The sequence below is a fragment of the Poecile atricapillus genome, chromosome 14, assembly GCF_030490865.1.
Source record: "Poecile atricapillus isolate bPoeAtr1 chromosome 14, bPoeAtr1.hap1, whole genome shotgun sequence".
Taxonomy (NCBI): Eukaryota; Metazoa; Chordata; class Aves; order Passeriformes; family Paridae; genus Poecile; species Poecile atricapillus.
The window spans coordinates 11662333-11689515 of NC_081262.1; the positions used below are offsets into that span (position 1 = coordinate 11662333).

Genomic DNA, 27183 nt, shown 5'->3' on the forward strand with positions numbered 1-27183 from the left:
GGGTTTCCTTAAGATCCTCAGTTTGTGTTTGCTGTGTAACCACACACTTCCCTGGCTTGAGAAAACCTCTGTCTGCCATGCAGAGGCTTCATCTCAATTATGCCATGGGCAAAGATGTGACACCTTCCTCCTTCATCCAAGACCTCTTGGAGATCCTTTAGCAATCTTGAGGAAACATATGCACAATCTTCAATAAACATACACAGATACATGTCTCACAAAGGTTGACTTTTTTTAGGTTTGCAGACAGAATAGTTAATTATTCACATCTCAAACCATATTACCATAAATATATGCATCAGTATATCCCAAATGAAAATACGTATTTCACATACAGATGAAGGGCTTGAAATAGTTTATCTGATTATAAAGACCAAGTTTACCCTGGAAAATCCAGTCTAAGATTATGTTGAGTAGAAATAAAATGCTGTTCTATAGCAAGATGAGATTCATTCCAGGCATTCCCAGATGTCTGAGAGAGGCACTTTCCAGGTAAGCTCCTCTCCTAGAGCCTGGGACAGCCATGGAGGCCAACTGGGTGAGAAAGAAGTGCTCCTCCTCCTCTCCCTGCTCCCCCCTCACCTGTTCAAGTAACCTGTAAATGAAACCTGAATGCACAAGAAGATCAACTGCTTTATGGCAAGATTGGTTAAAACCTCTTTATGAGTTCACAAATCCTTACTGTTACATTAATTTGTGTCAGTCAAGTGCTATCAAACACAAAGCCAGACACAGAGCTAAATAAGTTATTCTTGCTGACATCCAACCAAAGAATGTTAAACAAAGCAATACCTGAACACAATCTTATTTGCCAAAGACACCTGTTGGGGTTTAAACATTTGTTCAGTGTCAATTCACCTATCATCTAAGATGACTCTGACTCATCTTTTCAACCTGGTGTTTTCACAGACCAAAGGAAGGTTAAGAAAGCAGAAATCAGAACTAATGGAAGCAGGACACTAAAATGGAATTTGTTTTCTTGTTTTAAGTACTTTTTAGGTACCTTTTATAGAAAAGCCAGTGTTCATTGCAAACACATGCAAAAAAGCAACATATGTTGCATTAGTATAGAAGAGATTTTATAGTTCATGCTGAGAACAAAATAATATTTAGGATGAAGGTAGAATTGAATAGTTACACAGGAAACAACATTTCCATTTGAAAAGCCACCCTGGTACTTACTAAAATAACAATCCAGCCACACAAAGCCCTAGAAAACACTGAGGGTGGTCATTTATAAAGTGTTTGTAAAAGATTACTACAGCAGCTGTCCAACAGACGACACACTACAGTTAATCTTCTTTTAAAAATAATGTAATGAATTTGTTTACTTTTCTGTGAGCCATGAAGCTTTCAAATAAAGTGACTGTGGCACATCATTAGAGCCAGTCTGATAAAGAGGCCTCTGCTTCTTCATACTTACAGTAAATGCATATCTTGGTGACTTCCCTCCCCCCCCACATTCCTTGCATTATCAAAAAGCTTTTTATCCTTCTCCCTGGCCGCTCCATTAAAAACAAAACAAGTTGCTCCCTCCCTGTAGGTCACGTAAATACCGAGCCCTAACAACATTTGTTTCCAGCATGGATGGGCCGTGGGCTGTGTGACACAAGAGCATTGTTCTCCTGCAGGGCTGGCCCGGTGGGAAAGAGTTGGGATTTACAGCTGGAGGAGCCTTCATCATCCAGGGAAAATGGGAAACATCAGCTTCTGCCTGGGACTCCCAGCACAGGTACTGGCAGAGCCCTCACAATGGCTCAGACAACTTCTCTAGTTCCAAATACACTTTTATCCATCCATGTCAACTTGGTTAATTTAGTAGGATGTGCCACAGTCTGTCCTAGACGGGTTTTTAATTTGAAACCCTCAGGTTTTACGTGCTTCAGAAAATACCTGCATTTGGTGGTATAGTCCCTACTGAAGCTGAGAGTTATTTTATCAGTGAGTGTAATTTTATCACTATTTATATTAAAAAAACATCCTTCCCCCAAACCTGGGAACTTGAAAGAAAACAGAACCAAACCTTCCACTGGAATTTAAATCCTAGCTGTATTTATTATTTATCAATCTATTGATGCGCCTCTCCTTTCCTTAAATCAACAGCCTGAGTTTTTAATTTCGTTTTTCCCCAAACCATTTAGTGTGACTGTTCATCTGGAAGATGTTTGTGACCCATTTGGATTAAGAGTTTTAGTGTTATGTCATTATTTAAACTAAAAAAAAAAATCCAACCAACAGGACTTCATTGTTTTGAGGTCATAAATATTCCAGGTTGTCTCCTTCTATATTTATAAAGTGACATCACAATTTGTAGCGCTACAATTTAGCCTTAACTACAACATTGTAAAGTCCCTATTTGAGCATGTGAGACACTTGTTTATTGACATGATAAATTTAAACCACATGCACACAGAAAAACAGAACACTTGCTTATTTGCAAAGCCTGCTGAGAGCTACCACACCACCTTGGGTTGTGGGCTCATTAGATCTCAACCTAAACAAGGTCAGGCCAGGTCAGCACACTTGAATGAATGACATTCAGAGGAGAGCCAGTGTTTTCTCGTGATTAAGGAGGTGGGAGTCTTCCACTTGGAAACTTTCCAGAAGGCCTGAAAAGGTGCTAAAAGGGATATTGCCACTGGATGCCATTTTTTGAGTGAAAGGCAGACCCCCAAATCTTTCACACTTACGCTCATAAAAGCCCATGTCAGCTTTGCAGAGGCACGGAGATATGAGCTCAGACACCCTCAAGCAAATTCCCAAAGTTTGTATCATACCATGTCCATCTGCAGGCAAAGTGCTGTGGGTGCCAGCACACTGCCTTTCATCAATGCCAGTCTCCAACTTTCTGAACTGTGTGTAAATATAGCAATATGCTCGAAATAGTCCAAGACATCTGACTCAAAATAGCTGGAGGATTCAGCTATTTTCAGGATTCACTTTTAGATACCAGTTAAAGTTTTCCATCATTCTTTATAATCTGGAAATATTGCATAAATTTGAAACATTTTATGAATGATCTTTACAAGTGAGCTTACAATCATAAATGGAGAGCCAGCTCACACACAGAAGGGAATTGTTTAGTGCTATAAGCAGCCCTGCTAAGCAATACAGAACAGAGAAATACAACTAGAACTGCAAGAGAAACCAGCAAAAAGATGTACAGGTTCTCTTGGAGATACCTGACCTTTTTTTTTTTTTCTGCAGTGAGAGTGGCAGAACCAAACAGGAGTCACAGGAATTGTTTCTGTGGGCAGTTTTTCTATCTGCATAAAAGCTTGTACTGCCAGGGGACTATGAGCTGTAATAGCTGAGCAAGCAGCACCAAGACGGGAATAACAGCACTAATAACAGCACACTAATTGTGTTGTGCTTCCATAGAGCACTAAGTGCATTTTAAAATTTGTTTCCAGTCCTTGATGGCCTCACACTTAAGTAGAACTGAAGACACCTCCTAAAGACTTCTCTTCCTCCTCCTCACTCTCAAAATTCCCACATTTGCATCCCTGGTTGTCCATTACCAGCACAGAATAATGTTGACACAGTCAGAAACTCTGAGGAATTGCCACAGTGAACAGAATACTCATCTATGAGATTTTGCCTTTGGGATTCGTCTCTGTAGGTCTGAACTTCCTGCCTGATCAGGGTTTTGGCTTTGCTGCCAAGCCTACAGAAGGAACCACAAACCAAGCCACAACACCAAATTCACTATTTATTAGAACCAATGAATTCAGCTCTTCCAAAACCAATAGACTTTTATTCTTTTCTCCCAGCGCAGCACCAGAAGTCTGTACAACAGCAAAGCAAGCAACAGCAGAAATTCAAAGGAATAAATAACAGTGACAAACACAAAAAGGGCGTCAAATTTTTGAACTCTGGAGAGTTCAAAATGGAGGGGAAATGGATTGTATGGCTTATTTCATAGTAGGAGCATTGTATCACCTTGTTTGTTCATGAAGCTCGTGTTATTTCTTAACTTTTAACACAGAGGAATGTCAAAAGGGGCTTTGTTCACTGACCAAGTGCTACTGACACATCACGTAATGGCTTCTGCTTAGGAGCAGCCTTTTGCCCCCCAAATGCCCCATGAACGTTATCAGCATGCAAAACGTCCTGTTTCTGCCTCACACAATGCACATGAAGCCAGATAAATAACTGGCCATCTGCCAGCCTAAAAACAAAAAGCGGAATCTATAAACACAGATCAAAACCCACAGAGAAGAAAGCCTGGCAGACCCTTAGACACAAGGTTCATAAAAGAAAGACTGACAAATTATTTACTATCCAAGGCTGGCCAAAGAGCTGTGCTACAACTACGGCTAGAGAAATTTGCATAAAACAGTTCAAGGCCATATTGAATTTAAATAATTATTGTCTATCATTTAGCATTCCATAAAAAGAAGAAGCATGACCAGAGAGGGTATATGAAATTTCATTAATGTCCAGAAAGCACATTTTAAATGAAAAGCAACATGTAGAAGTACTCTTTATGCAACATCTGTAGTGCTTACAGAGGAAGACCTTTTAAAATTTATACACCGCTCAAAGAAAAATATAAAATTTTTCATAAAAGCTAGGTGTTTGTAGAATCTCAACTCCTCACAACAAAAACACAGGCAATAATTTATATTAAGTTGATTAGGAAAACTTTCCGTAGATTCAACCCAGGCAGGGAAGTCTCAAACAAGTTCTGCAGGAAACCAGATTTAAGTAAGAACAGCCTTTTTATCTTTCTGCTCCAGGAAAGGATCCTTTTTGTGGTCATGTAAAAGTTGGCGTTTTGTTTGTTTTGTTTTGTTTGTAAAAGCCTCCTTGTGTATACAGGTATAGTATCTCAGGAACACAAGTGATCAGGTAGCACCCTAAAGTTGCAGATGTAATTTAGAATAGATGCACCCTGATGAGCTTGAAACCTGGTTTAATTTACAACTGTGTGATCTTTGCATGTCTCAGATTTACAGCCAATTGTAAAGAGCACATAAAGAGTTATCATTAGCAACTGCTGAATCAGAAGAAATTGAACAATTTACTAAATTACATGAAAGCATTTACAGGCACACAGAATACACAACCTAAAGAACGCAGCTTGTTGAATTCCACTTTATAGACTGCTACTCCTATAAAGTACATACTCCTGTGCTGCGGCAGATTAAGTTCTAAGGCATAAATTAGGATCGTATTGTATTTCTCATTTTTCTCCACCAGTATCACAGCCCTGAGTACAACAGAAATTCTTGAGACACCACCACAACTGCAGACTCGGGGAATGCAGTTTTGCTTCATTTGCAACTACAGTGGGCCAGGAATTTTCATATATTTGTTGAAGAATTTTGCTTACTTCCCTACTCTTAATTAACCCATGTTAAGCAATCAGGAAAACATGGAACTGGAAAAAAAAAAGAAAAAAAAAAAAAAAAAAGAAAAAAAGGAACCCTCTCGGAAATCATTTGTATCCACATCCCTGTGGCTTACACACAGCCCTTTTAACCCCTCCCCAGAAACGCAGAGGAATTTTAATAGAAGGAGCACGAGACTGTCGCAGCACCCGGCGCTTTCATTGCCACCAAAGTCGTCCCCTTTAGTGGTGCTGACAATTTCTTCTGAGGCTTAAAAAGGCGTTGGGCTGTGAGAGGAGGTAGAAGCAGAGCAGAGGCTGTTTTGAAATCCTTGCTGGAGAATTAGAAAAAAAATAAATAAACCAACCCCAAACCACGAGCTCGATCTCCTCCAATGAAAGAGGTACCACAGGGTGTAGGCAGGTTGCCAGGCGAGCTCGGCAGCGTGACCGCACTGCATTGAGTTTCTTTAATGAAAGCCAGGAAAGAACACATTACACAGTGTTTCTTCTGAGAGCCAGCGAGCCTCCAGTGATTGAAATCAATAAAAACAGTCGGCAAGGGGCCCAGTGGGGGAAGAGAGAAATCTCCACTACAGCATTCAGTTTGCTTTCCACTTTCTCCCTCCCCCTCTAAAGTTAAGCTCCGAAGATCACCATGACAAGCTACTTCGCTTCCAGCGCTGGGAAGACGCTGGTGGGGATTTAAAGGAAGCGAGCGCTTTCCTTCGCCTCCCTGCCTTCGCTCTCCCCCCAGCACGAAGGAAATGAAAGGCTTGCTCGGAATTTGAATCCCGCCTGGAAAAAAACTTCATTGGACAAGTGCATCGTGCTTGCATTTCAGGAAAGGGATGGATTTTACGGTCAGAGAACTCTAAAAGGTGAGAGGGGGAAGAAGAGCAGGAATCTGATCCAGCGGAGCCCACGAACAGGGTAGGATGTCCCAGCCGGCGGAGGGGAGCTCTGGAGCTGCGGGCAGGACTGCGAGCCCGAGATCGTCCGCATCCTGAGGCACTGGAGCGCCGGGAACACGGAACACGCCAGGCCAGGTAAGCAGAACCGGCTCTGGACAACCCTCAGTCCCCAAGCGCAGAGCCCGAGCCCGGCTCCAGCCCGCACTGCCTGCCCCGCGTCCGCCCCAATTAACCTCGGCCGAATTAACGCTAAGCTTGTCCCGTCTGAGAACCGTGTCAGGCCACTAATCCCCACTGAACTATAAAGCGTGCACAAAAGGCCTTTGTTTAGGCGTTTTGTGTTGAATTTGCGAGCTGACAAGGTAGGACAGGGCCATTGCGTAAGGCCGGCCCCCTCAGGAGCTGCGGCTCCACGCGGGCCCGCTCGGAGCGAGGAGCCCGGCTGACAGCGCACGCCTCCGATCGGAGACAGCGCCACTAATGCATTTCTAATATGGGCCATATTTATCTATTTTATTTATGTATTTTAATCACCATAGCAGCCACATACAGAACATACTTGCACCGAGTTCCATGTGCTGCTCTGCACCACCACTGTCAGCGGCGTGCGCGAACGGGGGCTAGGCTGATTGTTTTGTCAAAAAGAACTTGGCAATTTAGTTGTTAACACAATCAAGGGGGATTTCTGGCACGTTGTTTAGGAACGACCGATACAGGTTTATGCAGCACGTGTGTATTTGCCGTTACTCTAATGCAAACAGGCTTTATCCCCAATAAAAATGGGCAAGGCATAGATAACAGCTGTAGATCACAACATTCTTCTCAAGCTTTTGGCCAACTTCAGATGATTTATGTAGACCTCAGTGAGACACAGAGAATGAAATCAAAGCCTGCCTTCTGCAAGGCAAGCAAAAATAATGATAGCTACATCTCTACTCCAGCAGAGGCAGGAATTCCCTGGGACAGATAATAAATAGGTGCCTGTGGAGCAAGAGCAACAATGCTTGTCCCCCTCATGCTGGTCATCATGAGATGTTGACAGCAAAACACATTCTCACTGCTGGAGAGGGACTGGATGCCTCCACTTCCACTTAAATGTTTCTGGAACCTCTTTATCACCAGCCTGTAGGGTACAAAGTCTGCAGGTAGAGATAAGAGACTTGCAGCATCCCCAGCTCAGTACAGACAGACAGAATGCATGGATTTAGTACAGCAAGTGCAGATGTGCATCTGCAGGTGCAGCATTCCTTGGAAAACACACACTTTTAAAGGGTCATTTTGGTATTTTCACATCACACAGAAATGACACACCCACTTAACGAATGACCCGGAGAACATCTCCATGACCAAAAGTAAAGGGCATAACTTGAGGAATGAACTGTTCTAATAAAGCTATGAAAATAGCTGAGGCAGTATTTAAATAGTAAGAAGTTTCTGGACTAATTTATTAATCCAGCTTTGAACTTTTCACACAAAAAAATCACAAATTTATAGCTGAAGTTATAATTAAAGACCAATCATTTACAATAAAACAGCAAAGCTATGATTCATAATAGAACAGGACCCTACATGAAGTTCTGGGCATACCCACAGACCCACAACTCATTTTGCAGAGTCAGTTCTCTGTTTTGCCTCCCCTGCACAGATCCTTTGCAGAAATGACAGCACCTTCATAGCTCAGGAATCACAGCAATCATTCCCACACCAATCAACAAGTCTGCTTTGCACTGCTCTTGGAGCTAAATTTATCCTTATGCAGAGGAACTCATTAAAGTCTTTATTTAACATTTCAGACAAGGAAAGCTTAGGTGGGACTTACACAACGCATATCACTTATACTGACATTCTCAAGCTCAAGTGATATTCCTCCCCATTACTCCCTCAGCAAAAATATAAATATTATCTTTAAAATTCGGGACATTTTTTTTCATAGGGATGCCTTTTTCAGAAGCCAAGTGGCAAGGGTGACCACTGTTAATGAAATATGTTCTTTTCAAACACACAATATAGAAAGAAATGCATTTTCTCTATCAGAAGTTGTGATTAAATACAGATATTCTAGCAGTCATACCAGGGTTTTTCAGTCATGTCAATGTCATTAAAGCCAATTCTGTGCAGTGACCCATCCTTCAGACTCTCCCTCTGGAAGATCTAGAAGAATCCCATGTTGCTTTGCCAAGTTGGATACAACAGAAAAGAACTGTAGAGAACCAATTTCTCACATTTCTACCAGTCTTGGAGGTCCCGTATCATCAGGAGTGCTTTGTCCTGAACAATGAAACAAATCTTCATCATAATAAGAGTTCCTAATAGTTCATACCAATTATCCTTACAGCAACGCTTGTTGATAAAAGAGCTGTTTGAAAACAGTCCATAAGGTTTTGAATCTGTCAGAAAAGTAGGTGGAAGTATTTTAAAGTTGTTTTAATTTCCCCCATTTAAGTCTTTATGAAGGAAGAGATGTGAAATTATAAAAAAACAAGTCAAATGGCCATTCAAGAAATGCTGAAATTCAACAATAAAGGTGCAAACACCAGAGTCTGTTGAACACCTGGATAGCCTGTGTTCCATGAAACAATATTCATGCCTGCACTAGGGGAAAAAGAGTGTTGCCATCCCTTTCAAATGAACATGATCTGACACTTCTTGAGTATGGTAAAGCTTCAAGGTGTCTCCTTTCCTATTTATACCAGTGGTTCATGTTCACAGTGCTGGATTCACTCAGCTGATTATATTTAGTTTGCTCAGTCTCAAATTGAGAGTTTCTCTGTAATGTACCCATTCTGACTTAAAATGAAACATAATTAACATACAGCTGGAGAAGGTACATTTTTGCCATTTATGGGAAAGATCAGTGAAGCTGAATACTAAATATTAAGTAGAAAATAAGTGGTTATTGATCCGTAGGAAAGGTAGCTCTCCCTACAATTCAAACAGGAATCTTTATATTTGACTTAGGAAGACATTTTTGTTAAAAACAACAAGGTCAACAAACCCATAATAAACTTCATACCTCCTCACCAACAAGCTGTCAGTGTTTTCAGCTGCAGAGTTAACAGGATGTATTGCTACAGGGAATGAATGTCCTGAGACATATACACTACTCTCAAACACTCCATATTCTCACAGACTTAGCAGAACATTTTTCCCTTAACTTCTTAATAAGACCAGCACCATTTTTAGTCAGTTATACCCAGATATTCTTCAAAACCTAGCTAAATATTCCAGAATGGAATATCCATCCATACCTACATTTATATCCACTCAGCTGCACACGTAGGCAGGAACACGCAACTTTCAATTTGTGATGAACAAGACCCAAGAGAAGACACTCAAGAAAATGGAGTGGGCAGGATTCACTTCTTTAGCAGAATGTGATCATTTCATGATTCAGTCACCCTAAAATAGACAGCCACAGCAGCACTGGGGACATGAGCAGCCTCTGAACTGTCCTGCACCTGCATCCTGAGCATAAGGGTATCAACAACCTCAGCATGTGTCTTGCCTCTTGGTTTGCTTTCCAGTGGGATAAATGGTTTGGAGACAGAGAACTGGACCCTCTGTTTGGCTGTGAAAAGAGAGACACCTCTAAATAAAATAAGGAAGAAATGTGATGGGCATTACTGATTTTTGCATTTGACTTTCTGCCTAGTGATAACCAGAGATGGATGAATGAGATTGTGGCAATTAATTTGTGTGAAATGATCTTTCTTCTAAATATATATAATTTTCACTAAGAGACCTTTGAACACCTGTATGAAGAATTTGAAGATGTTTAGAGCAACAAGTACTATAAAGCTGGACTGAAAAACTGCATTTCAGGCAAACTGAGTTGCCACTGAACACAAGAAATTGTGTTCACAATCACAAGAAATTGTGTTCACTGAATCACAAGAAATTCTTTCTCAATGAGAGTGGTGAAGGAGGAATGTTTTTAAGAGCTGATATGCATCACACAATCTAACTTTCCTTCAGGTCTGCATGCTGCTCTTCAAATCCCCATGAGCAAGTGGTACTTACATGACTGGTAGGGGGAAAGAATTTGAATTTGTTTGTAGGTTTGAAATCGTCTCCTGAAAGTTCCTTAAGAAAATTCCATCTATCATTTTCAAAGTCTCTGAAAATAAAGTGCAACCCATTCCAAAATCCTATTTATTTAGCAACACTCCACATACTTTCTGTTCTTGTGAGCTCTCTGGTAACTATACATCTATGATACCAACTTTTAAGCTCTCAAATTTATCACACAGCTGAAAATACTGAAATGACATCTGGTTTTTATAGCATCAGGTGTGCCTTCATTATGCGTTTGTGAGGCAGAGCAGAAAATTGAAAAACAATTATGATTTAAGAAGCTAAATTAAAACCTGTTGACTGTTTAGTGAAAATGCTCCATAAAACCTGTTTGTATTTCAGCAGACCACACTGAAAAGTATCATTGTAAAAGCAGCACAAAACAAGGTGTTGGTAGCGTTTGCTTCGTTTTGGAATTAAGCATCTAGCAAGTTACCCTAAAATAAAATTGTATTAATTTAAATTTCAATAATAAGTAGCATAAGTATATTTGTAAAATGAGTACTAAAATTTACATGGACAGAATTTATAACTCATGATAAGTTTTAAAACCAGGGTTTACATGCTGAACTTATATTTTCCATCTTTGATAAACCAAGTATAAATACAACAGGAAGCAACAGCTGCCCATGCAATTTTAAAGTTAAATACAAAAGAGAGTGAATAATCACAGATGAAATAATATGTGAAACACAAGAAAGCCTGGACCCACCAACAGGGGGATTAACTTTATCACATACCTGTTCTGTTATCATGTAATTTTACAGGGATCAAAAGAAAGTTTTAAGATAGGAACAACAAGGAACTTCTTCATGGCACACAGGGCAGCACAGGACTGGAGATGGTCATTAGAAAACGCAGATGGTCAAAGGTAAATGTTTGAGCTGTTACTGAACCAAGAGTCAACATTTCCATAGTGCATAGGGATAATGGCTACAGTGGGATTAGACTGCAGAGCTTTGAAAGTGAAGTAGTTTATGGCTGGCAGAAAAAAAGGAGAGCAAAGGAAGAGTGAGATTAACAGCAAATGGAAGGTCCATCTCAAGGGAAATCCTGATCTTCAAAACAAAATTTAAAAAAAATTAACTCGTCTGGAAAAAAGCCAAGATGTCGGAATTCACTGCTGAATGGCAACAGAAAAGCCTCATATTTCTTTTTGTAATTGCAAGCAATAAAATATACTTTGAAACAGAAAAAGTAAAGTACAATCAGAATGAAAATATTCTACCTTAATGAGAGATATTCCATTATTGTGAATGTGAAATGAGCAAGCAGATATGATACTTCTCTGTTGAAGATTGAAGTAAAAGTCAATATGTTTCCTAAAACATGTTAAGTAAAATTGCAGTCTCCAAAGGGAAAAAAAAAACAAAAACAAAAAAACCCAAAAAAATCAAGTTTCACAAAGAAATTTCCTCATCTTTTCTTTTCTTTTTAAAAATTTTCTTTAAAAATTAATACTTTGCCTTGCAACACTGGGAACTAAAATTGTACTGGAAGGTCATAAGGTGGAAAATGGAGATAAGATCTCCTGCAAGGGATGCAGGAAGCATGGTTACTGAAATTTGAAGTCAAGGACAACAGGGGACACTGGAAAAGTTAGGGAAGCCAGGAAAATCAGAACCTGTTTTTCTATTAAGATAGCAAAGACAAAACATTGAGCTTCCTGCATAGATTCTTCCAGATTCCCTAAGTGAACTCTTCAGTTATTTAAAGCTTTCCTAAAATCTGTCATTGGACCTTAAAGACTTTTGACTCCAAAAATCCCAAAGCAGTTTTGAAGCACTGGCTTATCTCCCACTGCATATGACCAAGCAAGCATCCAGGAACAATAAGAGGTGCAAATTCATAGTAAATTCCAATTTTTAAGTTACAGAAAGTTATCACAGACACATTTATATAATTAAAGTATTTGATGACTTAAATCTGCCATATCTTATGAACAATAGGAATAGAAAATCTGAAATAAATATATGAAACACATGAAACAGGGCCAGCAGCAAGGCCAGGAGAGATTGAGGTTGTGCAGAATAATGATAGACTCAGGCCTTACAGCTTCCACGCAATGTAAAACTGAGCTTAGCCACCAAAGGAATTCTGCAGGAGAGAAACAAGTGAGCAAAGCTCCGAATAGTAGGTAATACAAGTTTGCATAACATTTTTCAGCTCCTAACTTGTCATTATTTTAGGGTATCTGAGAGTTTAGAAAGGTACCATAGCATGGTTTAACTACTGTAATTAACGTCATTAACAGTTCTGGTCTATGCTTTCTAATGTTTAGGTGCATGATTCAATTCTAGTTGCAGTCAGGGTTTCTAAATTTCAAGTGTTTTTAGGCATCAGCAGAACATTCTATTACTGCATTGCTGGGCTAGGTTTGGCCAAGGGTGAGATGTTGTGGTTAGCAATATCTGATGACTGATCTGAGATGTAATTTCATAATTAGTTCCAGGATTTCTGCTGCTCTAAATTAGTGGGAATTATTCAAATAACCAGAAAAAGAACAGTGATGTATAATGAAAATTCAAACAGCATACAAAATGGAGAGAAATGCATAAATTCTGCATACAGGAGGCCCTCTCTGGCAAAATATATAGAATGTTCTTAAGTTGACAGTTTTATAACTCTAAATGGTTTCACAAATGAAATCCAAACAAAAGAGCAGAGATGTACTCTAAATCACTCAGCAATTGCTGGTTAGAAAAACCAGCAACCACTAACTCCTGCAAACAAAAACAGTTGCCTTAGGAAAGCCTAATGAATGGGAAAGATGTCAGTTTTTGTTGTTCTTCTTTCAGCTTTATTTTTCTATATTCCTGAATCTATACACATAATGATTCAGTTCACCCTGACAAATACTGTATAACTGACTATCAATCACAGCAACTTTTTATATGTTGAGAGCAGTCAGATACCAAGTGATAAAGCGAGTTCAGGCAGAGGGCATATGTTAAGCAGCTGTGAGTCCTTTACTCTGTCTGTAACCTAAAAGCTTAATGTCATTACACAGAGCTCTGATTTCTTCCTTGCCTGCCTTACACTAGAATACCCACATTATATGGAATAGAGATTATTAACTTAATGGAAGAAATACAGCCACATAGTGACTGCAGTGGGACAAACAATGTGCTTATAGGTTAGATGGAGCATATTCTGCTTACAGTGAAAGATTACACAACCAAATGCTTCTGTTTAGGTTCTAAAGAAAGCTTTACACATGTGAATGAAAATCTCAGGTAATAGTTTTAACAATAATTTAAATGTATATAAGTCAGTATCGCTGCTGAAAGACACTCTCCATCTTTTCCCACTTCTTCCTTGGCACAGGTGTTTGCACAGTTTCGTAAACCCATCTGGGTGAAAATTATCTCTTTGTCCCCTCACAAAGATTAATAGCAAATCAGTTTGTTAATTTGATTCACTGTGAACACTTCTGCCAGCAAAAGGAGGAGGTGATAGAAAGGTGGAAGCAAGTGGATATGCAGCTTGTTGGATCCCATTTTTTGCACCGTCTGGCTGAAGACACCATTCCTTAAAATAAACATAAGTGTAAAATACGTAATGTTGCTATGTATATCCTACCTTTTACATACCAGGGTGATGAATTGCAGCTTGTCAGCTCTCAAATTACCACAGATCATTTGGTATTTGTTGCTTTTTAGCAGAATCATGCATTGCTGTATTGGGCTTTCAGTTATTTCCCTCTAATTTCAAAATGACGGTAGAGGTCTAGTAAAGGCAGAAAGCATAATTTTTGCTTCCAAGGGCCTGAACTCAGGTGTTTCTTATTACTAAACATATATATATATATATATAATTTTGATTTCTTACACATGCAAGCAAGTAAATTTTAAAAATGGCAATAGACAACCAGTATAGATTAATAGATGTCATACAGTGTACAGGACTCACATTTCCCCAATGCTGAGAATATCTGTATAAAAGGGAAGCTCCCCTGTGTTCTTCATCCTCTCAGGTGAGCTGCTGGTTTAATGTCTTCTCTGGCTGATGTTCTCTGGCTGCTGGAGCTGTGAGTCCCTGACCTGCAGTGTTTCTGTCCAGCACTGACACTGATTTCCTGCCCATCAGAAACTCTGAGCACTGCCAGGGAGAACAAACAGCTTCCACTGGAGCTGGGCAGGTTTTGTAGCCATTTCAAGGTACAACTCCAGTGAGAAGATGGTGGTTTGCATCCTGCAGTATTGAATGAGCAGGAAAATCTTCTCTCAGTACCTACCCACCAGTGCTTAATAAATATATCAGAAACAAGTCTTCTGTGGCAAAAAATTCATGGGTTTGCTTGCTCATTCTGGAGTGGGTAATGGTAGCAGTCAATTATTGAACTGCTTCAGCAGTTTAACAGATGGTGACTGAGTTCAAAATGAAATTTCACTTGTATCATTTAGCTAATTAAACAAATAAATGCTGCCATCTAATAATAACTCATACCCATAACTTCATTAAGATATCTAATACAACAAAGAAAATAGGTTATCTTCATATACTGTACAAATAAAAACATATTGCAAGATGTGATCAAGGCAGTTAAAGAAGAGCAAGTGTTGCCATCCTGTCCTTCTCTTTGCATTTCTTTTCAGACTTGCATCACTACATTCAGTTCAGCAATGACTCAAAGCAAGTGGTGTGCTAGGAATTAAGCTCTAGCAACCTTTAAAAAAGCTTCACAATTCTGTAAACAGAACATCTGATAATCACCCAAGTCTGTAAGCTCACACACTGTGACAGGAGACACTACCAACAGAATGGAACAGAGCAATTGGAAGAATCAACTGAGATTTTAAAATCTCACTGCCAAAACTTTAATCTGGTCTATTTAAAACTCTTTGTCATAGGTAGCATGCAAAAATGTCTTTGCCATGCCTATGTGTGTCTGAGTCCACTCCTGTTTTTAGCTAATTAGTAGAAAAGCTTACCTAACAGTGTGAAAGAGAAGTTCACAGCTTCTACTTCCAGAGCAGAAAGAGGAATGGTATCTAATACCAGTGATTCAAACACTGCCAGGATCTTAAACTACAGCCATTGAGTTAGAAGTTAATCAGACATCTAAATTGAGAATTTCCACCTGGGAACCGTGTTTATTTAGTGTCAGGACAGGCTGTTCTGCTTTCTGAAACTGCACACACAGAAATGTGTTTATCTCAAATTCAAACTAATGTTTATCTCAAAATCAAACTAATGTTCAACTATCAAGTTATGCTTCTGCCCTATATATATATATGTGCACTTCAGCCAATCACTGTATCTACAGAAGTAGGGACTTAAATCTGACACACTGGTGTGACTTTCTCTTAAGTATAAGGGTAAAATAAAAAGAGTGTGAAATTCCACAGCTTAGTTGTTTCATGAAGAAGAAAAAAAATAAAAATTAAATGTTTGTCTGACTTATTTTCATGGAAAGGGTCTTTTATTTTGACCACAGTACTTAGGGTCACCAGTGCAGAAGCAGTGACACAGAGAAGTGTTCAGGTACAAAATGTCTAATTCTTTAAATATTTGGTTAATTTGTTTTCTAAACCTAAAGCAATATTTGATCGGTTGAACAAATACTTGAAATGCATTTGGCTAGTTACCTATTTAGAAAGAGAACAAATTTATTTAAAACAGTTTCTTTTACCCTTTGGTCACCACAGCACAAAAGTCAGATTGAGCTCACAGGATTTTAGGGTTTTTTCATTTTTATTTTTAACCTGGTCTCAGATTAGACCTCCTGAAAGATTACTGCTGTCAGGACACCAGTGATAATGGGAAATGTTTAAGGAATAGGAGTGCTTTAACAGGAAAAGATATACATGCTGTAGGAACTGATATGGCAAAACACTCTTCCTTTACCACTTAAGTAAGCAGAGCTGGTTTAGGATGTCTGTGTCATTTGGGTAAAAGTAACACACATTTGACAGTAGGAGCACACATATTAAAATCTATGCAAAATTTCTGACTAGCTACAAAAGACAAAGTCTAAAGAAGTGAAAAGTGCAGTCATATCAAGGTTTGTTTTCAGTTTAAAACTGGCACATGATCAAAATACTTGAGACACAGTTGTTGCTTGCAAATGGATAATTAGCCTGAAACACCTCCTAAGCTGTTCAGCCAATAAATTTACTAGAAAAAAAAAAGCAGAAAAATATCTAATACAGCTCCTCTTACAAGCAGCTGTCAAGAGTTTTTAAAGCATTTTTATCTATTCAAAGAGTAGGTCTACTGCCACACTGCCTGTATATATTTCCTTTTTAAATAAAAAACTACTTTAAATCCATATTGGGAAGTGTCAGAAACATAACCCATATAATAGAGCACACACATCTCTAAAGGCTTCTGAAATCCTTCAGCCCTAGTAAAAGCTTTGTATCTTTCATTGCTTTCCTTTTAGCTTCTTAGATTAAGGTTTGTATTTGGATTTCAGTCAAATTAGGCTTAATGTTCCTGGTACTGTCACAATTTCAAGTATTTATAATTTTCCTAATTCTGTCTCAAAACTTTTAAATTGTCTGTCTTCCTTGCAAAGTTATGTGGTTGCAGTAGGACACCAACTGCAGCTTCTCTGAAATTCTTCTGAAGTTGCACTGAGGGAGATGCCATTTGTGAATTCTGCTTTAGCATATGTTCAGTATATAAAGTTATTTAAGTGCTGTACAGTAAATAACACAGCAACATAAGCTTTCAACACATTTGGAAATAGTCATAAAAACAGTCTTGTTTTGGCCAAAGCGCAAAAAATTTATTCACAACAAATGTTGCAAATAGGAAGCCACAGAATCCACTACAAAGACAGACAATTCTGTACCATTTTTGTGGCTCTTTCTCCAGAGTGATAATCAGAATTTTAAAAACTAGGCCATATAATACCTGACTTGTTTGGTTATCAGGGTCTTTTGTAGCTGTATCCCCATGGCACGGGCTCAGCTGTAGGTGACAGCCAGCAGCATGAGAAATAATCCACAGCAGCATCTCTGGGCCTTCATTTACACAGAACCCAGGGTACAAAGGCCTCCACAGCAAATGGAGAGGAAAATGGATTTATAGTACCAGTACAGGCAATACATTTTAAAGAGCTGGAGTGACTCCACAGTAATTAAGAACTTCTTGGGATAATCATTCACAGAGTATCTGGCTTGTGGTTACTCCCAGGCAGGGATCCTGCAGAAGTGAGTAATTAAAACCTATTAGAATAAGATTAAGATGTCCTTGCCTGAACAAACATTGGATATAGCATCATCCTTCAGGAAGGATGATGGCTGAAGGTGTTAGCTGCACTCCCACCAGTTTTTCTGGAAACTCTTAGGTGGAGACAACTCTGACAAAAGCTGCAGAATTCATTCATTGCTCGTGGGGATACTCTGGGTACACACATGTGTGTCCACTTGCTTCTGCAGTTGGTTATTTAAGGACCACATTGAGCAGGGCAGGTACCACCTTGGGTGGGAAGGTCTCCAGGGTTAGTGACAGGAACCCTGCTCCTGGCACAGGATGGAGCTCTTTGTGTGCCCCTGTCTGTCACTACAAGCAATACTGGTTGGTTTTGGAGCACGGGGTTCTGCCTGGTTTGATGCCAGAATTTTGTATGATGCCTGGATCATTTGAGGAGCTTCCAGTATAAGATGCAAGCTGGATCACTGGCTTAGGCTTTGTATTTTGGTCTCATATTCCCTTCTCCTCAGCCTTTGAGTGAAGTGATTTGGGGAGGGGGGAGGACTAAAAATACACAGAAAACTCATCATGATAGTTCAGTTGTGAATGCTCATAGAGCTCACATGGCTGACATGAAATCCCTCACAGTTGTGAGTAATTAAAAACTGTAACTCAACAAATAAAAAGTGTTTGTAGGCAAAACCACAACTGGATCCTCCCTTGCAGCTAAACTGTCTGGACTCCTATATTTGCTCATATTATATCTGAAGGCATCTCAGTTCAAATGGTTTCCTGATCAAAGATAACATATGGCACCAGAAAGAAATGAGTCTCTCCAGAGCCGACTCACTGCACCTTCAGCACTGAATCACAGCAGAACCTTTATGCTGGAATGCTACTGAAATGCCAAGTCTAATGTAGATACCAACTAAACTTACTGTGCTGTGCCCAGAAACTGCAAGAAATCAAACAAAAGAATTCATAAGCTCTACAGAGAAGATCTGTGAAGGGTACATTACCCTGGGAACAGTATTACCAAATTCTGTTCCAGTCTGGAAGTTCAGAAAAGAAACATTAGCATTTTTCTACTTTAAGAAACAAGGGGGAAACAAAAAATCTTTGAGTACAACTCTCTTTCTCAGCATAAGATTCATTATACCAAATCAACACAAACCTGTATGTTTCTGGTTACTACTAAAAGGTTTGTGGGCTAATATAGGGGGAAAAATCACTAAAGAAGTCTGAGTTCATCCACACTGTTCTTACAATATGGATGACACAATGGAATAATTTTAATTTCTTCATTTGGAATGGTATCTGTCATATAGCTTATTCTTTCTGCCCTGATTTGCAGTATAACCCCCACAAATTATAAAAATACATTTATATTTTAGCCTTTTTGGATTTGTTCTATTTTTGGTTACTTTTTCAGGCCTTAAATCCTAGGAATGACTGAAAGAAGAAAATACCCTCTTATTTATCGATGCAAAAAGAGCATTTAGTATTCAATTTTTTTAGCTGCAAAATCAAATGCCCCCAATGGAACATAAAAAGGAATCAACATCAGACATACATTTCAAACACAAGTGACTAAAGAAAAAAGGAAAGAAATCTAATCTAAAATAAACCTACTTGCATAACAGCCTGTGCACAACCCCTTGAGATTTTAGAGTGGGATAAATATGTTTCAGACTGTGCCACTAATGTGACTTTTTAATGGTGTGAAAACAATAAACAAAACTTCTTAGAGATAGATAATAAATGATAAAAGTCTGCTATACAATGTAAAGGCCCAAAGAAACAAATATCCATTGATCCTTTTCTTCCAAGAGTGGACATCTCACCAAACCTGGTGATGGATGCAAGAGAATCGAGAATGTCGGCACTTTTTCTGGACAATGAAGGAAAACCACAGAAACCAGAAGGAGAAGTAGCCAAGTTTAGCCACCACGTTTGGCATATATTTATATCCTATAAATACAAAGGCAGCATCTAAACAAGGATACAGTTGTAATTTCCTTTGTAAGAAAATTATTAGTTGTACTGTGCTAATAACATACTCTGAAGTAGCAAGGAATCAGAATCGATTTTCATGAAATAATACCAGAATGTGACTCCACACTTCAGTAATAATATTTTCTGCTGTAAATGTGCAACAAAGATGTGTGCAGCCCAAGGAATGGGAAATGCAGATCCAGGGAATTACGCAGCATCTGGTCCAATGCAGTTATCAGCGAGGGCAGGGGAGGAGGACACGGGAGGACACGTCCTGAGCTACGATGGCGTACGCTGATAAGGGAACTGGCTGGAACTACTCCTTGGATGAGCTCATTTCATACTGTGAGCATGATACTATCACAGGAGTGCTTAAAATGAAAGCCAACACAGAGCTTCCCGTTATTTTGCTTGACTTGGGGGGGGAAAAAAAAAAAATCATTTACACTGAAAGCTTTCTCTTCGTTCTTATCACAAAGTGTGAGTTAGACAATATGTCATCACAGGAATTGCACATCCTAAGGAAAAAAATCTTGATTTCATTTAATTTAAAACAAGACAGAACTGGGTCACTTTGATATACCATCATGACTGCTTTGTTTATCAACAAAGACCATGTACTATTGCCCATAACTCAATTTTAGGAGTATATTATCTAGCAGTTTTATAATCAAGATTGTTTTTACTGCTGGAAATTATATAAGCTTAGACAAGGATAACATTCAGCATTATCAACTGGGAGGCACCAGAGTTATGATTTCTAGGCACAAGTTGTAATTGGATTGGAAGGCAAAGTTCAAGAAAACAGTAATACTCTTGTGTATTAACAGAAGGCCTGTTCTGCTCTGTAGTGCACTACCCAAGGCCATTTCCTTCCTTAATATTAAAATTCTAATCAGCCTTCATTTCATCTGCAGAAATTTATGGCCAAGTCCAAGTTCTGTGTATAGATTTAGAAACAAACAGACCTGGAATATGAGAACCCAGCATGTTATAAATTCTCAATTCAGCTATAAAAATCTGTATATGTAGAGGGGGAGAATGTTGAAAACACACTGAGTTCCCCACTGTGCCGCACAGTGAATTATTGCTATGAACCCTGCAAATGTCTTAGACTCTAAATACATTTGTATTAATTCCAGATTTGATATTAAGATCCTAGATATCAAACCCTGAGGAAACTGGACTCACTGCAGAAGAAATGAAAATGGAAAATTATAACCACAAGAAGAAATTCTTCACAAATTTGCCTTCAGCAGTGCTTTCCAAACTGTGGGGCACTTGCTGCAAGCAATGTGCCTGTTTATTCTAAGTGGCTTCTAAGAGCTGCCAGAAAACCTGAGCATGTTCTCCTAAGCACTGCTGCCATTTAAGTCAGTGCCTTTGGCAGGGTCTTGGTTTGAGGACTTCCAGAATACTGGAAAGTAAGCTGCTGCTTCTAAACAGAGAAAATAGTTAGCTCATTCAAACCCTTAGCTGTTGGGGTTTTTTTTGCTCCCAAGGAGACACCTCTGACTTGAGTATCATATCTCAAAATTAAGCCAACAGCAAAGAAAAGGAAAAGGAAGTCTGGGAAACGGAACAAAAGAATGTTTACTCTGCAAGGTAAATCAGGGAAATGGCTAGAAGGGCAGAATTACAAATCTGAATGCTTGAGTCTCCAAACAAAACATTAAAACATCAAGCTCACTCTTCAAAGAGCAGCCACAACCCTGAAGATCACAAGTGTGAGGGTACGTGTCATCTTCATGCCTCGACATAGCTCAAGAGTAGGTATTTATGTCAAAACAAATGGGTGGGCCACTGAGAACTGTGATGTGGCAAATCAACCACACCACTTCCTCCTTGTTGCAAAATCCCATTCTTCTTTTCTGTCTCAACAACATGTTCAAGCCACCTCCAGCTTCTCCCTGCTCGAGCCCTACAGCACTCACCATCCTCTCCTCCAACTCCCTTCCGCAATCCTTCACCTCTGGTAGAAGGTGCAAACCTTCAGAGCAGTAACCTCTGGTACTGACAGCAGGCTTGAAGGCAGCTCTGTGTGCCAGCAGCAGGTTAGCTGAGACACCCACGAGCCACCAGGCAGGTACCAGCACAGGAGGCAGTGCAGGCATCGAGCTGGGGACCAAACATGGCCCCTCCTGGGAGCTGCCTGGCCACAGCTGGTGCCATCGAGCTGGCAGCAGGTTCCAGAGAGTGCTCTTCAGGCATCAGCTCTGCAACTCTGACAGAGAGATGTGTGAAATGTCAGCTCTGTGTGTGTGTGTGTGTGAATATAAATGAAGTCAGGTCAGACTACAAGGCTGGGACATTGCACAGTCTAATATGGGATAGGTTAAATCTTAGGGTGCATAAGTAATTTTCAGTGACCATGTCAAAAAAAAGAAGGGATGGTGAAGTGCAGGAAACTGCTTCAGCTGGTCATGGAACCACTGCTGAGGAATTCAGCCAAGTCCCTGGGCCATAGCACTGCCTCCAGACACCAACACCAGCTTTTAAATCCAGAATGGTTCCACTGCCTTACGCTAAACTCAGAACCAATTTGCTGCAATATCCTGGGAGGGAGAGGAAATAGGAGGAGGATAAGAAAGCTCACTCAGTCCACGCAGTTTGGCAGTAAGTAGATTTGACGAAAATCCATCAAGTAAAATTGCATGTTAATTGTAAGGTAATTTTCAGTATTTGAATACAATTTCCTCCGCACTTTTCCACTCCATAAGCCACACCTGACAATTAGAAGTAACTCTGCGGTGCCCTCCCACTGATCCACCTGCACGTTATCGACACACAAATGCTGATTTGCCAAACTTAGCATCCTGCAGATGCTGTTCCAGCAGGTGCTGCTGGGGCTGCTTCTATTTCAGACTGCACAAGCAGTTCACTGACTGGCCAACAGCGCCAAACTACATTTGGGAAAACATCCCAGCTCTCAAACTTTCTGTTTAGTCTCTCTGAGCATCTATGAATAATTAAATAAGAAAATATACAAAATACCACTACAAACAAGCAGAGTAGAAAGTGGAAGTTACGAATGTAATTAGATTATGACATTTATAAACTTAATCATAAAAAAAAATTCTACAAATTAGAGCCTGTAAATGAATCTTCATTTATATAACAAGCAGTAAGAAAAATCTCACAGGACATATTAGCAATTGAGACTGACCTTCAGTGATTGGGTGCCCAGGCAGACCCTTTTGGGTGATTTTTCACTTCTGCTGTGTCTCAATCTCTTCAATAAAAGAGTGGGTTTGCAAATGCTGGGGAAAGTTTGGGGGATTTTTTTGTATTTAACAGACTACAGCCATGACAAAGACTGTATCCCTTTTTTCTTTTTTTATCCCTTTCTTATTTTACACATCTAAAGCACACGATCAAGTATCTTTAGAAAGGATGTGGCAAAGCTTTTATTCTGCCTGCTTACTCTAGATGAGTTACTCTTAAAAAATAATTTACAAAACAACAGAAAATCCTGCTCAATTGATAAGCACATAAACTTCAACAGAAGACAAAATGCCAAAAATAACAAGGAGTTACGGGGAGCTTACACACCCTGTACATGTGAACCTAGAACTGAAAAGTTTAGTCTCATTTTAAAATGGACTAAATTAAGATTGCTCTAATGCAACAAGTTACAAAGAAAGACGCTGAACTCTGACATTAATATTTACTATTGTGGAGAGCAGACATATGGTAGTGAAGGCAGCATCTGCCACTTGGAAACCAGCTGAGAGACTTCAAACCTGGCACTTGAGCAAATCTGTGTGTACTATAATCTAACATAAAAATATTAATTGAGAAGCATATCAAGTTAGGCTTGTCAGCCTTAATATTTTCTGGTGATTTGAATGGGGCCAGAGAATATGATAAGTATCTTTACAAATCCAGTTGGCTTTACTTCAAATGCAAAAGCTTGTTTCTAAGCTGCACAAGAGCAGGAGCCCTGTAAAATCAAATTTTGAATGCAAAGCCAACCCAGTTCTGCTCATCATCTTGTACTCTGAATCCTGTCTGCAGCAACAGTTTTTGGTGATCTCACTATACTTCCCTGAAATACTGTACAACATACAATTATTTTTGTAAGAATATGGGTTTTTTTTTTTGCATCAGAGCTACACTCATCTCAGGGATAATCTCTAATTTTTGTATTTAAAGTTTACATTAATGAAATATTTTCATTGGCACTGATAAACTAAAGATTACTGGAGCTTTCTTTGCAGCTTTTAGGGAGTTTTTTAATCAAGCTGGTCAGTATTCCCCATTTACCAGTGCAGATCAGCTTAATTTGTTTAGCAACTAAAACTTGGAGTGAACAACGGTATTTTCAAAACAAATACATCAAGTTAAATTAAGCTAGGGCAGTTGTGGTTCATCTGAATCATATGGCTCCAGATTTCAAATCTAAGCTAAGGAAATAGAGGTTATGACATCCTGCAGCTGCGACAAGTCGTGTTCATAAAGCAACATTAAATCAAGACCACTTGGCCAGTTCAGGCAGTTGCTTGTGTGGAAGTGAAAGATCCCATGAGAGCATTAAAAAAAGAAAGGTTCTGGTGTCCCAGCCAAACCCCCCCTTCCTTCATTCAATGCTACCAGGGACTAAGTTTCTTCAGAGCAAATGACTGTTGCCAAGTAATTGCTACTGATTCATTTACATCCAATAACAGGGAACAGGAATCAAACACTTGGCAAAACACAGGGGTGAGTAAATTACAAATGGCTGTCCCATGCTACACAAATGCCAAGTGCCTGTGCCTGCCCCTCGGTGCTCTGGTTTTCAGAAGGATCTTTTGGGTAATTTGATTCACCACATTTGATGCTCACATCAGCACAGGGACACATCAGTGGCAGGGAGAAGCAGCTGGAGCTTCATCAAGGCAGTGGTGTGGGTGCTGCAAGTTAGGGGCACATCACTACACAGATAAAAGTTTTTATTCAACAGAGAGTCTCGGGAAGGAAGAAAGGATTGGGTCTGGAAATGTTATTTTCCAGTCTCCCGTTTTGTAGCATTCATCCCTGGAAGTAAGGCCAGGTGTGGTGGAGCTCTGAGCACCCTGGTCTGGTGTGTCCACAGCACTGGGGCTGAAGTGGATGATCTTTAAGGTTTCTTAAAATCCAGGCAGTTCTGGGATTCTATGATTTTAAGATTTATTTATCGATACAATAAGGACTGAAAAAATACCTGAGAGTCGGCATTTTCAGTTAGAGCAGATGGGAAAAAGTCTGTTCTAAAATTTTGTGAGGGAATACTGGTGGCTGAAACAGAGGGACCATTCACTGCTCCCCTGAGTACCAGGAAAAAAGGTGCCTGTAGCTTTTCACTTTTTTTCTTCCTTTTTTTTTTTTAGCAGAGAGGAAGCATGGAACAGTAGTACTGATTGGGGGGCTTCCATGACACTATGGATGCCAGTGTCATGCTGTGTAAACATGTGGATCCATTAGACAATTGTTGGAAGTAGTGAATTCCAAATTTGATCTAGTGATAGGACTCCTGCTGTTTGGGAAAAAAAAAGATGGGGTTGTGAAACCACACAAGGAAAACGCTTCAGACTTCTTAAAAAAAAAAGATACAAGAAAGAAAATGCAAAGCACAGCGTGAACAATCATGTCCTGGATGGCCTGCAGATCCCAGCCTCTGGAGAGTCCTGACACACACAAAAAAACACCTGAGCTCTTGGCTTTATAACTTTGTAAAGCTTAGTCTAGCCTGAAAGGATAAAAACATTTGCATAGAGAAAAATTCATGTCCACATGCAGAATACAAAAGATTTTCCTTGCTAAATGACAGTCTGAACCACTGATTTATATCTTCTTGCACGTTCCTTGTGCAAGCTACTGCCGGAACTACAGCCGGAGCTCTCCGGTATTCCCAGCGAGGCTGGCTGGGGAAGGGAGTGGTACTCAACTGTCTTCCTTTGCCTTGTGCTGCCAAAGCAGCACTTCTTGCTCTGTAGTACTTAATGGCCTAAAACACACTTTGAAATTAAGTCCTTCATTAGCTACATAGCTGCTACTCCTTATCACTTTCATTTTTCTTAATTATAGCACTGCAGAATTTTATGTTCTCATTCAGAATTCTGTATGATTAATACAACACATGAATTATATTTGTTAGAATACAAAGAACAGGCCTCGTGAATAAAAGTATAATTACACGTGACCTTTGAAATCATACTCCATTCTTTAAGCTATCTAGAAATAACTATGTTCATTCTGCCCATGCCACAATTTCATTTCAAACTGATTAACCAGCATTTTATTCCACTCAAGTTGCCTACAATAAAACAAAAACCAGTGAGTTCAGCTCCCAGCAAAACTGCAAACACACTTTAAGGTTGTCACTACAGAACTTGTTATTCATCTCCACAGCCTTACAGATGTGAAGAGCCATGTGTGTAGCTCAGCATTTCCATTATGATTCATGTTGGGATTTAATCAATCTTGAAACATTATTTACTACATAAAAGAAATTGTACTTCAACAGCAAGGATCAGAAAGCAAGAAAATCAATGCAGAAGGGCTACTGAGTAACTAAGGAGGAAAGCAGTGAGTCACACGTTATCCTTGGGAAGCTGCAGCAGCTCAGCAGTAGCAAAGCTTCCCTTTGGAGACTGCTGGGTGACCACAGAACATTTCTCCAACCCAGCCCTAGGAGCTCCATGAGCCCACAGCCATGGTCCTTGCAATGCAGATCTCAGTAATGCCCTTGCTATGCATATAAAGACACTTGTGCAACTTTGCCAGCTGAATTCAACAGTTTATGTCTAACTCTAGTGATATTTATGCCCACATGGGACACAACTAAAGCACTGAAGGACTGCATTACTCAGGGGGAGCCATCTCCTGCAGCCTATCTTTACACAGCTGGAGCTCCCAGAGCTCCAGATGTGTCACAGCTGTGTCCAGGTGGGACTTCAGCAGTGAGAAGAACCAGGAGAAGCTCTCCACAATCAGTTTCTGCTCTAAGCACGGGACAGCTGTCCCACTATGTCCCTGAATGTGACTTAAATTCACACAGAAGTATGAACAGAACAGCTGCTCCTTCTTTGCATGGATCTGTGGCAGATTTATTTTTGTTCTTGAGAAGTGAGGCCAGCCATAGATTGGGATGAGCCAGCCACTGCTGTAGGATTTTACAGCCACCAGAGTTGGGCGTTGGGCATTTCCACCTCTGTGGCACATCACAAAGACACGTTAGCCATGGCAATCCCTTTCTCTCAAGATCAAGGCTACATAAAAATAGTAACAGTTTGTCCTTCTATTTACCATTCTCCATCAAACTACGAAACTAAAATTGCAAGCAAAATACTGGCTGCACTGTTTGTTTTTCTTGGGCCCTTAAATGCCAGCCACAAGATGTCAAACAGAGGGCAGAGAGAGGCCAAGGAGAGCTGGGGAGCCCTGAGTGGAAAACGTGGTAGTAACAACCATAACTGGTGCTAAGAGTAGACAGAAAGTGCATCAGAGTGAGATCAGATCTTTTACAGACCAGCGCTGCATCTCTCAATAAAACTTTAATACAAAAAAGAATGAAGTGGCACAGGCAGCTATCTTAAAACATTTTTTCCCTGATAAAGTATTCTACTTACCTCAAAATGCAGTCATAATTAAGTACCCTTGAACAAGTTAATCTTTCTTTTTAGGGGAAAACTCATTTACTGTTTGCCTTTCTCTACAAATATTACTGTTCAATCATTAATCTCAGCTCAAATCTCTTTA

At 39.7% G+C, this 27183-nt stretch overlaps 2 protein-coding genes and 1 long non-coding RNA gene across 3 annotated transcripts in view; 1 reads left to right on the plus strand and 2 right to left on the minus strand.

Annotated features, from left to right (window-relative positions):
* C14H7orf50 (chromosome 14 C7orf50 homolog) overlaps positions 1–27183 on the minus strand; it is a 122305-nt gene that overhangs the window by 26892 nt on the left and 68230 nt on the right. The window lies entirely within an intron of this gene.
* Positions 5806–27183, plus strand: part of GPR146 (G protein-coupled receptor 146) — a 46117-nt gene continuing 24739 nt past the window's right edge. Inside the window, exon 1 of the mRNA XM_058850160.1 lies at positions 5806–6384. The gene's annotated coding sequence lies outside the window, so the exon portion shown is untranslated. The remainder of the gene's footprint in view (positions 6385–27183) is intronic.
* Positions 6392–15479, minus strand: LOC131584750 (uncharacterized). The gene is made up of 5 exons (XR_009278795.1): positions 15258–15479; positions 14236–14517; positions 13906–14052; positions 10270–10366; positions 6392–9817 (listed from the first exon to the last, which is right to left on the minus strand). It is a non-coding gene; the product is annotated as an uncharacterized LOC131584750 (long non-coding RNA).